General features: G+C 39.3%; 1 long non-coding RNA gene across 1 annotated transcript in view; it reads left to right on the top strand.

The window, feature by feature from the left end:
• The window catches only part of LOC129531901 (uncharacterized), a 240948-nt gene extending 231188 nt beyond the window's left edge, over positions 1–9760 (top strand). Inside the window, exon 5 of the long non-coding RNA XR_010134519.1 lies at positions 9691–9760. This is a non-coding gene — a long non-coding RNA (uncharacterized lncRNA). The remainder of the gene's footprint in view (positions 1–9690) is intronic.
• Positions 9761–14763: the final 5003 nt, after the last annotated feature.

Raw genomic sequence — 14763 nt, 5'->3', positions numbered from 1 at the left:
GATTGGAACCTCTTTTGAACCCTGAATCATACAGAGAATTTGGATGGTAGGGATGGAGAGGGGAGAGCCTTCTGGTTGGGAGGAAGAATTGAAGACATTGTGAACAAAGGAGGTTGAAAATTAGGGAGAATTAGGGAGCTATTGTTCAAAGGATACTAAATTCCAGATAGGAGGAATAAGTTTAAGAGATCTATTGTACAACATGGTGGCTAACCACAATGTATTGTGTACTTGAAAATTACTGAGTAGGTTTTAAGTGTTTTCGCCGCAGGAAATGATGTGTGTGAGGTAAAATGTATGTTAATTAGCTTCATTTCACCGTTCTATAATGTATATATGTTTTACCCCATACATGTATATTGTTTTTTATTTGTCAATGAAAAAAGCAAGTTAAAAATGCCAATGTTAATTTAAAAAAAAGAGTTGAAAGTCAAATGGATACCTATTTGCTTAGTGGCAACCACATCTCAGAGTAAGGTGCAGAAGTGCCCATGTGAAGATGGGCACTGGTTGAGGTAGCACCACCTGCCTACCTGATGGCAGAAAGAATATCCTTAATGACCAAAGGAAAGCCACAGAGGGAAGGTAGGCTTTGGCCATGTAAAACCAAAGAAAATGGCTGAGGTGACTCAATCAATCTAGAGATTTATTCTGCCAAGGTTGAGGACGCACCCAGGAAAAAGGAACACCTGTGATTTGTGCTTTTTCCAAAGAGGGTTTGGGGTCTTCAACGTTTAAAGGGGAAAGAGTAAGCAGTTGGGGAAAGAGGAAAGAAAAAATAAAAAGGGAAGATTAGATAAAAGAGGCAAGCAATGGCATTCTTTTGAAGCTAGATCGGTGTTCACTGAATCCACATTTTAAATGTGAAAAGAGGGGACAGAGGAATAGTCAACTATGCATTGGCTCCAGCTCAATGAATCTGCATTTTTAGGTAAAATAAAGTAAACATAGAGTAAAGGAAGCATTCAAATATGTATTTGTCTCAGGTGAGCAGAGGGATGACTTCTAATCCTGTCTTTGTTCTGTACCTATGAAGATAAGCTGTTGATTTACATTATCAGGGTGAAATTCAACAGAACTGTGTTTTAGGGTAAAGATCTTGGGGTGCACAGAGAATTTTCCTGTGAGTGAATTGTGAGGGAGGCCCCCTGGGGAGGCCTGTAACCTTCTACCTTTGTAGCTATCTATTTAGGAACAAAATGAAAGTCAGTTTTGAGTGACTCAAGCTTTTTTTTTTCCCCTTTGGCATAGTGAGTTTGGGGTCCTGAAATTTTATCTTCTTTTCACAGCCATAGCCTGGGAAGTAGGGCCCCTTTCTTTGTACCTGCAAAACAGCTGTGGATGGCTACAAAAATGGTCTTGAAAAAATGTTGAGATAGACAAAGAAACACATGCATTCCCAATCCCAGATTTCATTATTAAGACTCTATCTCAAGAAAGGTGCTTGAGTTTGAGGTCCCACATTCTTGGAATGGTGACTACTGGGAGCTTCACCTTAAGGGTTGAGGATGTGTTTCCTTGGCTTCCCTCAATTCCCAGATTATCAAGTTTCTTTCTTTCAGTGACTCAGTGGCAAAAGTCTTTTGCCTTTCTACTTCCTTTCTAGGGAGTAATAAAGAAGAGGGGTATGAGTGGGACTCAGGGATAAATGGAGGTAGAGAGGAGGTTCAAGAGATGAACCAAAAATATCTTAAATAAAAAATGCTCCCAGCAGAGGGTCAGGTGTGGATGTGCCTGATTCTGAATGCAAGTCAAATATGCATTTGTCTCAGGTGAGCAGACGGATGACTTCTAGTTCTGTCTTTGTTCTGCACCTATGAAGATAAACTGTTGAATATAAGATGTTCCTACCTGTTCTAGGGCAAGACAAGATAGTTAAAAAAAAAGAGGTAATGGTAGATGCTACCCCAAATGGAAAGGTGAGGGGTTATTGATGGCACACACCAAATTTAGTAAGCTCACTTATGACACCCAGTAAGGACTGTTTCATTGCATGAAGCACTTTTTGTGCAGGTGTAGGGACAGATCAGAAGATTCTGGAAAAGGCAGATCACCAAAGAACTCAAGATGTACTGATATTTTGCCAGTTTCCTTCATCAACAACTTGTCTTCTTTACCAACTAAGGGCAAACAAAGAGAACAAACTAAAAAAAGAAAAGAAAAGAAAAGAAAAGAATTAAATAATTAAACAAAGAAATTAAATAAGAAGGTAAGACCCCCCCAAATCTCCCAAGATAGTGAGAAATGTATTTGCGTCATGTCTGCCTAACAATGAGCTATTATTAGGATGGTAGAAAATAGCAGCAAGTAAGGACTACAGATTTCACCCAGAGGCAGAGCAGACAAAAGACACAACAGTTTCCTGGGAAAGGAAGATGATTCCAGTTTAATCCATCCAACAAAACTCTTCCAAGAATGAGACCAGAAACCCTAACTGCATCTTGGAGGGAGCTGGAGGCTTTCCCATCACAATGAGGCCAACTGCTACCATGGGTGCCAGTGCCAGAGCCACTGTCTGCAGGCACTATCATGTCTGCGTGGGCCAAAGAGCAATCTAAATTAAGATGATCGTCTGGGTCCTCAGGCCCTCAGGGTGAGTACATATTGCAGCAGTTTCAGCCTGTTTCATGCCCTCCATCTGCAGATCTACAATGTCTATAGCCAGATTCACTGACCCCCAACCCCTCAACTTCAGATCTCAATCCCCAGAACAATGTGGGCTTAAGACAGGGAATATTGAAGCGGGTTTAGCACTTCCTCCTCCTCCCCCAACAGCAGTGGCATCCTGGTGTTGAGTCATTCTCCAGATTAGGTTGAACTAGCTGACCACTGGGCTCCCTGTTTGTCACCTGAGTCACCCTCACTCTTGATTTGGCCTAGGGGTCCTTAGTGGGCTTCCGCCCTCACCCCTGGGTTGCAACTCTCTAGTTGAATAACATTCCCACTGTAATTACAAAACTCCTATACCCAAACTTCTTCCTGGGAAACAGTGAAGAGTGTTGCACTTTTCCTTCTTTCTTTCTCACTTTCTTCCTTCCTCCCTCCCTCCTTCTCTTTTCTTTCTTCCTTCTTTCTTTCTTTCTTTCTTTCTTTCTTTCTTTCTTTCTTTCTTTCTTTCTTTCTTTCTCTTTCTTTCTTTATTCCTTCCTTCCTTCCTTTCTTTCTTTCTCTTTCTTTCTTCTTTCTTTCTTTCCTTCACTCTGTCACCCAGGCTTGAGTGCAATGGCGCCATCTCGGCTCACTGCAACCTCTGCCTCCCAGGTTGAAGCGATTCTCCTGCCTCAGCCTCCTGAGTAGCTGGGATTACAGGCGTACGCCACCATGCCCAGCTAATTTTTGTATTTTTAGTAGAGACAGGGTTTCACCATGTTGGTCAGTCTGGTCTCGAACTCTTGGCCTCGTGATCCACCCGCCTCAGCCTCCCAAAGTGCTGGGATTACAGGCATGAGCCACCACGCCCAGCCATGTGTTGCACTTTTTGACCTTGGTTCTCATCTCATCCTTGGTTCAACCATCTTGTCTTGCTCTTGATTGTCCTGAAATGGGAGAGTTCCCTGATCCCCCTCACGGAACATGCAACAGGGGTGTGGCTTGTCTGTTCAGCTGCCTTACCTCCCTTATAGGAGTGGGAGCATGCAGACGGGCAGGTGCAAGAGCCAGGACAAGCACTTTTGGGCTCAGGCTCCATGGTAGCATCTAGGGGTGGGTGCCTGCAACTCCCAAAGCCCAAGTGGGTGTGTTACAGTGCTCTTTTAGCTCTGCTGTCTGCAGATGGCTTAAGTGTTAACCAGCTCAGTGCCCTCTTGGTACCTGAGTCCTTGTTCAGTATCCAGGAAGAATTAGGTCACATGGACGAATTGAAGGATGGCAAATGCAGGGGACTTTGTTGTCAGATGGAGATGGCTCTCAGCTGGAGGGATGGGGAGCTGAAGAGGGGATGAAGTAGGAAGAATGATCTTCACCTGGAGTTTGGCTGTCCTGCAGCCAATCTCCTCTCCAACCATCTCCAGATGAACTCCTCTTGATGTTCAGATATTCCTTCTTTTCTCTCCTTCTCTGCCAGGCCCACTTTTCTGCCTCTGCTCATCTACTTGTGGAGCATGGGATTTGGGGTTTATATGGGTATGAGATAGTGGGGCATGGTGGGCCAGAAGGCAACATTTGGGTGCAAAAAGATAAATGCCTGTTTCTATTTAGGTCCATGGGTTTCCAGGCTTGAGGGTGGGGCCTTTGCCAGGGAACTGCCTTCTTCTACCCAGTATTTCCCTGTCTCTTGTCCATATCAGTACCTCTCTCCTTATCTGAGGTTAAGATCAGGGGAGTCTTTAGCTCTGTATCTTAGTTTAGTGTTGGGGTCTGCATTTCTGGGGACAAATCTGCCAGAGGCTGGCAACCTGCCCTGAATTCCAAAAATTACCTGCCCCCAATTTTCAGTGGGCCCTGCTCATGTTTTGGCATAATTTGCAATTCCACTTGGAGCACCTGGTGCCAGCTACTTAGCTGAATCGCTATGTGGAAGGCTGAACTCCTTGCACCTGTGCCTTCTCCAACCTCTCCTGTTAGCTTGGCCTGTCCCACTCTGAAGGGCATGTCTAGTGCCAAGTCTCAGTCCCTTTCCTGCCTACACTGTCCTGCTCCCAACAAACCTCCACGCCTCCTGATAAATCCTGGCACAAGAGAAGCATGTATGGGAAAGTGTCAGCCTCAGAACTTCTTGGGAATTGAGAGTGAGGGAGTTGCTGGGGAGGAGGGCTGGTCCCAGATCCTAATGCCCACCTTGCTTCTCCTTGAGGATTCTGGTTGATAAAAGATACACATATTGTTAAATGAGGATTGCAACATCAGTTCTGTTTGACTTTCTGTAACAATTAGAAGACTAGAGAATATAGCTGGGTTTCTGACCTCCCACTCAGAATTATAGAGAGCCAAGTCTTCCCTACAAGGTGGACTTATCCACCCAGTCCCAGGCTGAGAAGCTGGAGATCAGTCCTCCCTGCTCTGAGGTGGTCCCACCAAGGGCTTGACCCACAGAGACTGACCCATTGCTCTGAAATAAAGGCTAGTTCAAGAAGAATCAGGAAATGGGGGAGCATGTAGGAGAAGTGAGTGACCTTGAGTTTTTACCCTGCCCAGTAGAGGAATAGCCAGTGATTATCAAGCTCTCATCAATGTGTCTGATAACCAAAGTCATTCTTCCCTCTTTGGAGTGGGAAAAGTATAGGAATGAGGTAGGTCCTGAAAATTCCCACTCCATCCCTTCCCCCAAATGAAGAAGGTGTTGATGGAAGCACCTTCCTTTCTGAGTTGTGGAGGAGATGATTCAGCTGAGCCAAATGACATGTGAACATTAGAAACAGTTCTACCTCCCATGAACTGTTGGCTTGCTGTCTTCCTTATGAGTCAGTTTTAGCAGAACGTGGCCAAGAAAATCCACATGATGGAGACTGGGTAAACAGTCAACCTCTGTGGGTCACCTCCCTTCCATCCTCTACTCAGTGCAAGTCAAAGCTGCCCATCACTGGGCACTGGGCAGTCAGGGGACTCCTGATGACTGACTCAGAGCAGAGTGATGTAGTGACAATCAGGCACAGAAAATCAAGTTCCACAGAAGCCTGACAAATGAGAGCTTTTCTCTGCTCTCAAATCCTTTTCAGTGAGGAAGCTTTCTCCAGCATTCAGGTGGCACCTAATGCTCCATCCTGAGACCACAGAGATAACTAAGATGTGCCGAAGTTTTTGAGGAGAAGGTGACATCGATGCTCTGTATCTCAGTTCAGAGGCTAACTGTATGTGTCACAAGTAGCATCTGTGGATAAGTGGTGGAGAACTTGGGAAAAGACAAACATCTTGGGAAAAGAAAACCCTTCCCTTGCAGCCACACACCAGAGACTATTCACAAGAGTCATCTTCAGTAGTGGGCAATTTCTCACACATCTGCACAGTTTATGGCTAACCTTGGAAATAAGCAACCAGGCTGGCTGAGTTCCAGTTCAAGAGCAATCAGATAGGGCATACAGCCTCAAAGACAATTTCCTTTATGATCCCTGTCTTGATTCTTGATGAAATGGGAACTTTAAAAAAGCTACTATAGGTGTAAGGAGATCTGACTTCATTTCTTACCTTTGAGAAGTTATTTCCTGTAATCATCCAAAGCTTGCCTGGTATCTCTCATTCCTGGATGCCAGTTTCAGCTTTATGCAGTGGAGTGCTTCTTTCTACTTTCTGCCTCCTTCCTGTGGTGTAGTCTTCAAAATGAATCTCTACTCTTCAGTGGTTTCTCTCGTCCCGTGGTTCTCACTCGAAGCGTGGTCCCTGGACCAGCAGCATCAGCATCACCTGAAAGTTTGCTAGAAATGCAAATTCTCAAGCCAACCCAAGACCTACTGAATCAGAAACTCTCGGGGTAGAGTTCAATAATCTGTGTTAACAAGCCCTCCAGGGGGATTCCAATGCATGCTAAATTTGAAAGCCACTTTTCTGGGGCAAATGATCCTTTTGATTAACTCCTACCACTGATATGCTGGGCCGGAGACCAAATGATGATCCAATTCTGTTAAATATTTAATCAATAAACAATTAATATTTAAGTTATTTTTGGAGGCTGCTCTGATCACTGGAATCCATGGCTAAAGCCAAGTTGTCTGAAAACTCATTTGTCACAAGCCCTCACAGTTACATTTTATCTTCTTCATGTACTCTAGATTCTATAAAGTAATTTGGTATCCTTGGCATAGTTTTCTTTGTCAAATAACTCTCTACTGCTATAATAAGATCTATTGAGAGAGGCATCAAATGCTTTGTTAACGATCTATTCCATTCACACTAATGAAACCTCCATTGTCCACCAAAATTGGAATGGTGTCAAAGAGTCATCAAGTTTTCCTGAAAGGTTTTTTTGTTCCCCTTACGTGCTACCCAGGGCTTACCTATTTATACCCTATGAGCTCAGTTTGATTAGCTTTCAATGCATTGTCTCACAAGTGATAGTAGATGAATGAAAGGGTTGTTTCCTTTAGGCTCCATCATCAATGAGTTTCTTCCTGTGTTAGAGACCTCAAGTAACTTTAATGTGTCTTCAGGCAAAAGATGTCAGGAAAAACCTGGCAGGAAGGGGAAAACTGTGCCTTGTCCCACACTTTTGTGTATCTTCCTACCTATACCTTCTGGTTCCTGACTTGGCTTGACTTGGAATTGCACTCCTTTTCCAAATGAAAACCGGTTATTAAAGCCCTTTTGCATGAATTTCTGTTAGCAGCCCACTTCCCAGGGTTGTCTCTCTCTCTCTGCCTCCAAATCTCAGATAAAATCTGATACCGTACTCACCTCATGATTCTACTTCAGCAAAATTTGATTAATCTGGCTTAGCTTTCTCAAACTTCAGTGTATATCTGAATCAACTGGAGGCCTTGCTACTACACAGATTGCTGGGCTCCACTCCCAGAGTTTCTAATTCAGTAGATGTTAGATGGGCCCAAGAATTTGCATTTCTAAAAAGTTCGCAGGTCAGGCTAATGCTGCTGGTCCAAGGACCACAATTTGAGAACCCCTGCTGTACACTGGCACACGGCAATACCTGCATTCTTTCTGATTATTGCAGTCCTGATGCCCTTCCGTTCTTATTGCAGTGTTTCATGTCTTCCTCTGTTTCATTCATTCCCTTTACAGCATTGTATTTCTTGCAGGTTGCCAGGCAACTGTGATCTATTGCTTGGGCAAGAAAAGGTGATATAAACCTCACCATTTTCCCATAACTTTTATTTGGTACAGTGGAGTGACCTGGCTCCAGGAAAACAACTTACTTCTTTGCTAAAAGTAAAGTCCTTGGAGGGTGTTAAAGCCACACAGTATCTTTTAGAAACTTAATGCAACCCACGGTATTTACTGATAGACACCCAGACACATGTAATAGGATTATAGATCAGCCTCATTTAAGATAAAGTTTGCTGGGGGAGATCAAAATTACTCCCTGTGGGACCTAAATTAGGTACAAAGCAATTAACTTTAAGCAACCAAAAAATTGGTTCTATAAAAATTCCATTTCAAATCAGCTCTAAACTACAAGCTCATTACCGGGTACCTTCACTACAGAAGAGACAAACAAGTCTCTGGAGATGGAAAATGCGAACTAAATTTTGAGACACCTCATTGAATATAAAAATTGATGAAGTCTTAGATCTAATCTCTTATAAGGGTCAGCTATTTCTACAGACTTTCTGACCTTTCAAATCACTTCCACACCCAGAAAGACAAATCTTCTCATTCCTGAAAACAAATACGTTTATGTTTCAATTCCATTGATGGTTCAGTTGGTGCAATATTAAATACACTTGATTTCATTCCATTTCTTTTTGAGTGTGAGAATTTTAAACAACTTTTATTGAAAGCCAACACATCAGCTCAATAGACCTTTATTTTCACAAAGTGTGTTTCTTTGCTTGGCATATGGTAAGAACTTTATAAGTGTTTGTCAATTAAACATTAATAGATAATTAATTGTTGAATGAATAAATTAATGAAGGTTGTTGACTTAATATATGATTATGAAATTAATGTAAGTGCTTTAAAAATTAGAAAATACAGAAAAATAAAAAGAAATAAAATAATCATCCATAATCTCACAAGCTGAAGCTAACTACTATTAATTTTTGAAACATTTTTCCTATCACATGTGCCTATGTGTGTATGTAGGTATATATAATTATTACCATATTGTATATAAAATGCCACATTTTGTGAAATTTACTTTTATACTAGAAATTTGTAGCAACATAGATGGAGCTGGAGGCCATTACTCTAAGAGACTTAATACAAGAACAGAAAACCAAATACTGCATGTTCTCACTTATAAGTGAAAGCTAAACATTGAGTGCACATGAACATAAAGAAGGGAACAACAGACACTGGGAATGGGACCATTAGTTGGGGGAGGGAGGAAGGGAGTCATAGGCTGGAGAACCACCTGTGGGTACTATGCTTACTACCGGGGTAATGGGATCGTCGAGACCCCAAGCCTCACCATCATGCTATTTATCCATGTAACAAACCTGCATGGATATCCTTTAATCTACAATAAAAATGGAAAAAATGTTTAAGTCACATTTTGTTAATTTACTTTTTTTTTGAGGCAGAGATTTGCTCTTGTTGCCCAGACTGGAGTGCAATGGCACGATCTTGGGTCACTGCAACCTTTGCCTCCTGGGTTCAAGCAATTCTCCTGCCTCAGCCTCCCAAGTAGCTGGGATTACAGGTGCCCACTACCATGCCCAGCTAATTTTTGTATTTTTAGTAGAGATGGGGCTTCACCATGATGACCAGGCTGGTCTCAAACTCTTGACCTCAGGCGATCCACCCACTTCGGCCTCCCAAAGTGCTGGGATTACAGGCGTGAGCTACCATGCCCAGCCTTGTTAATTTACTTTGATAATGAAAATTTCCTGAAATCATTAGCAATTCACTGAAAACATCATTTTGATGGTCATGTAATATTCCAGTGAGTGAATATTCTCAATTTAATACTTCTACTATTACTGGATATTAGGGTATATCTAATATTATTTCTATGTGCCTAGATAAATATGTTTCTAGAAAAATATTTTATGATTAGAATTTATTTCTTAAAATAAAATCATTGGATGAGAAGATAGAAATATTTTTAAAGCTCTTGATACCTATTGCCAAATTGTTTTTCAGAAAGGTTGTACCTGCCTACAAGATTATCAACACCATGTGAGGACATCCACTTTGCTGAACTCTTTCTCACATATCACCTTTAGAGATGTTATGTGGTATGTTTTTAATTATCATTTAATCCTTTGCTAGTTAGATTAAACATGGCAAGTTTCACTAACCATTAGTACTTCCTTTTTATGTGAAATGTCTGTTCATGTTCTTTGTCCATTTTTCAATAGCATCTTAGAATATTTATTGTTCACTTGCATATGCTCTTTATACATTAAAGATATCAACCCATCATATATCATCTCCTATTCTGTCGATTGACTTTTAACGTTGTTAATGATTTTTTAAATATATAAATAAATTTTGTTCTATATGTTTTTGCCATAGCTTTTAAACCTAGAATGTATTTTCTCAGCCATAGACTAGCTAATGAAACTCTGTTTTTAAATAAAGATTTCTAAATTGGTTTACATGTTAAAATTAGCATTTTAATTTTTCTAAGAAAATATTTGGCATAAGAAGTAAAAACTTTGCTTTCCCAAAGAGACTAAATAAAACAAACCACACTTCTCCATTTATGATTAATATATATTAAGTGTATATATGTATGTAATTTATATACAGATATATATATATATAAATATGTGTGAATATGTGTACATATATACATGCATATATTCATATAATTGTACATCTATACACAATGTATGTATATATACACACATACATACATACATATGTGTACATATTTATACACACACACATACTTCTAGTACGATGTTATCCCTTTTCACTGAATTATTTATCAGCTTCTGCAATTGTATTACAGTTTTAATTATTATAGCTTTACAGTATGTTTTAATAACTAAAGCAAACACCCTCATTATATCACTTTCTAAAGTATTCTTGGCTATGCTTATCTATTCATGTTTTCTCAGCTATTTTCAGACTGATTTAGTTGTTTTTCCTCAAAAATTTCAATAGAATTGCATTAAAATATGTTTTAAATATTCACATTTCATATTGGGGTATACAATAAATCTGTCCATTTATTTAGAACTTCTTTTATATTTCTCAGTAAAGTTTCACAGCTTTTTAATATATATCTTATCTATTTTAGGAAATGTGTATCCCTTGTTGCCTTATATTTTTATCCTTATTGAGAATAGCATCTTTTCTCCTTGTAACCATTTAGTTGATTTTCAATGGCATACCAAAAAAACCGTATTAATATTAATGTATTTACTTGGTATTCAGTGACTCCACTGAAGTTCTTTCTTAATTACACTTTTATCCAATGATTTTCTTGCATTTTCTTTGCAAACATAGAAAAAAATGATATAATTAACACCATTATGCTCGCCAGCAAACTTTAGCAAGTCTTAACTTTTTTCTGTATTTGCGTCTAATGCTTTTTTTAATAAAACCATAGATGAAACATTATTGACATATTTGAAAACTCTGCATACCCCTCCCTAACAGTAGTCCCTTCTCCTTTTTTCTCAGAGATGTCTATGAGCCCAAAGTTACTTTCTAGGCTCATACCCCTCCCTTTTATGGTTTTATACTTATTACTTACATGTTAGTAAAAACTATCTGATTATTATGTTTTAAAATATTATGAAATTATATTATAGCTTATATATTATTTGCAGTTTTTCTCAATAAAATACTGTAATATTTATTCATGTTGTGATATAGTAGTTCTCTTTTAGTGATTTTCATAGTTGTATTGCATTTGATGTGTGAATATGCAACAATGTGTTTATCCATTTTTCTTCTGATAGGCCTTTGCTATTGACAGTGCTTCCATTCCCAAATGTGTGGCCTTATGCAAATGTGCAAGGGTTTCTTTAAGACGTATGTGGGTATGCTCACCTTCCACATTATTAAATATTGCCAACCTGCTCTCTGCAGTCTTTGTACCAATGCAAGCACCCTCCAGATAGCTATCTGAGCAAGCTCTCCTTCCATATCAAACCCTGCATGAGGTACAATAAGACTTTTATTTGTCAATCTGAAGAGTGTGGAGTGATATCTTATTTTGTTTTAATATGCTTTTACAACAGGCTTTTTTGGTTAAGGGCCAGGTTTGTTCTTTGAGTTTCTTTGGATTTGTTGTTGTGTGTTTTTCAACCAACCATTCAAGAATGTAAAAACACGTTCCTTGCTCTCTGGCTCTGCCAAAACAACTTGTGGGTTAGATTTGGCCTGCAGGCCATAGTTTGCACACCCCTTTCTTTGTGAAAACCAGTGAAGTTAAGCATCTTTTCAGAGGATTATTGACCATTTTCCTCTTTTTAATTGAAACACAAATTTTGCCCATTTTTGTATTGGTGATTTGTCTTTTCTTATGGATTTGTGGGAGGTCTTGGCAAATTCTGAATATGAGTCTTTTCTCAGTTATATGTATTGTCAATATCTCTTCCATCCTTTGGCTTGGTTTTTCAATTACAGCACAATCTTCACTAGAAGTCATTTCTTGGGGTTTCTAAGTAGAATTTTGACCCTCTACAAATAATATATCCTTTCCTTTTACCTACACAGTCATTCCTCTTATTTTTATTTCAAGCCTCATTACATTGGCCACAATGTTCACAGCAATTTAAAATAGTGATGATTATCTATGGTTACCATGTTTTATTTTTGATATTTTAAAGTATATGTTGATCATGTGAGTTAATATGGTTGTTTCTGAGTAAGAACAGAATCAGGCTTTTTGTGCCTTCCATTACAGTAGTCCTCAATCCTTTCAAGCCATGGACTCTCTCTCCGTAGCAAAAGACATTTTTGCATTTTCTGCTAAGCCAATGGGCATTTGCCATTATGTAAATAAAATCCCTGTGCTTTATACTGGATGGTTAGCTTATCTTCAAGCTCAGTGGTGATGAGTCACTAGTAGAAAATGCAGTTTCTAAAGAAACACATTCTTGTAGGTCATGAGTGAATGAGTGAATGCATTAACGCATGAAATGAATAACAAGAAGACCTCAAACAGAGAACAGAGCATAGGCATACCTGGGAGATATTGCAGGCTCAGTTCCAGGACACAGCAATAAACTGAATCACAGAGATTTGGTTTCCCAGTGCATATAAAAGTTATGTTTACACTATAGTGTAGTCTGTTAAGTGTGCAAAAGCATTATGTCTAAAAACAACTCACATGATATAACTAAAAATACTTATTGCTGAACAATACTAACAATTATCTCAGCCTTCAGCCAGTCATAACCTTTTTGCTGGTGGAGAGTATTGCCTCAATGTTGATGGATAGTGACAGATCAAAATGGTAGTTACTAAAAGTTGAAGTGGCTGCGGCAAATTATTAAAATAAAGCAACAATGAAGTTTGGTATATTGATTGACTCTTCCTTTCAGGAAAAAACTTTCTGTAGCAGGTGATGCTGTTTAATAGCATTTTACTTACAGTGGAACTTCATTCAAAATTGGAGTCAATCCTCTCACACCCTGCTGCTGCTGCTTTAATAACCAAGTTAATTTAATATTCTAAATCCTTTATTGTCATTTTAACAATGTTCACAATGTCTTCTCTAGAAGTAGATTCCATATCAGGAGACCACTTTCTTTTGCTCATCCATAAGAAGCAACTCCTCATCTGTTCAAGTTTGAGTTGAGATTGCAGCAATTCAATCTCCTCTTCAGGCTCTAGTTCTTCTAACTCTAGTTCTCTTGGTATTTCTACCATACCTATAGTCATTTTTCCATTAAAATCTTGGACTCCTTAAAGTCATTCATGAAGATTGGAATCAAATTTTTCCAAACTCCTGTTAATCTATATATTTTTACCTCTTCCCATGAATTATGAATGTTCTTAATGGCATGTAGAATGGTGAATTCTTTCCAGAAGATTTTCAACTTACATTACCAGAGCCATCAGAGAAATCACTATCTATGGCAGCTATAGCCTTACAAAAATGTATTTCTTAAATAATAAGACTTGAAAGTCAAAATTACCCCTTGATCCATTGGCAGCAGATAGATGTTGTGTTAGCAGGCACGAAAACATTAAACTCCTTGTATATTTCCATCAGAACTCTTGCATGACTAGGTGCTTTGTTAGTGAACAGTAATATTTTGAAAGGAATCTTTTTTTGTTCTGAGCAGTAGGTCTCAACAATAGGCTTAAATATTGAGTAAGCCATGCTATAAATACATATGCTGTCGTCCAGCCTTTGTTGTTCTACTTATAGAGCACAGGCAGAGTAGACTTACCATAATTCTTAGGGCCCTACAATTTTTGGAGTGGTAAGTGAGCATTGGTTTCAAATTAAAATCATCAGCTGCATTAGCCTCTAATAAGAGAGCCAGCCTGTCCTTTGAAGCCAGGCATTGACTTTTCCTCTGTAGCTATGAAAGTCCTTGATGTCATCTTCTTCCAAAATAAGGCTGTTTTGTCCACACTGAAAATCTATTCTTTGGTGTAGCCACCTTCATCAATGATCTTAGCTGATCTGAATAACTTGCTGCAGCTTCTCCATCAGCACTTGCTGATTCACCTTGCACTTTTTTTGTTTTGTTTTGTTTTGTTTTGTTTTGTTTTTGAGATGGAATCTTGCTCAGTCTCCCAGGCTGGCGTGTGATGGCATGACACCTTGCACTTTATGTTATGGAGATGGCTTCTTTCCTTAAACCTCAGGAAGCAAACTCTGCTAGCTTCCAACTTCTCTTTTCCAACCTCCGTCACCTCTCTCATAGAATTAAAGAGAGTTAGGGCTCATAGAATTGAAGGGAGTTAGGACTTTGCTCTGGAATAGGCTTTGGCTTAAGGAAATGTAGTAGCTGGTTTGCTCTATTCAGATTGCTTAAACTTTCTCCATATCAGCAATAAGGCTGTTTTGCTTTCTTATTTTCTTTGTGTGTTCACTGAAATAACACTTTTCATTTCCTTCAAGAACTTTTCTTTGCATTCACAACTTGGCTAACTGGCAAGGGCCTACCTTCAGGACTCTCTCAGCTTTTGACATGCCTTTCTCACTAAGCTTAATCATTTGTAGCTTTTCATTTAAAGTGAGGGACATGCCACTCTTCCTTCCACTTCTTTCCCTTTGCTTCCTTTCACTTTTCC

Source organism: Gorilla gorilla, chromosome 1 (assembly GCF_029281585.2).
Source record: "Gorilla gorilla gorilla isolate KB3781 chromosome 1, NHGRI_mGorGor1-v2.1_pri, whole genome shotgun sequence".
In the NCBI taxonomy this organism is placed as follows: Eukaryota; Metazoa; Chordata; class Mammalia; order Primates; family Hominidae; genus Gorilla; species Gorilla gorilla.
This window is presented reverse-complemented; position numbering and strand designations above follow the sequence as displayed.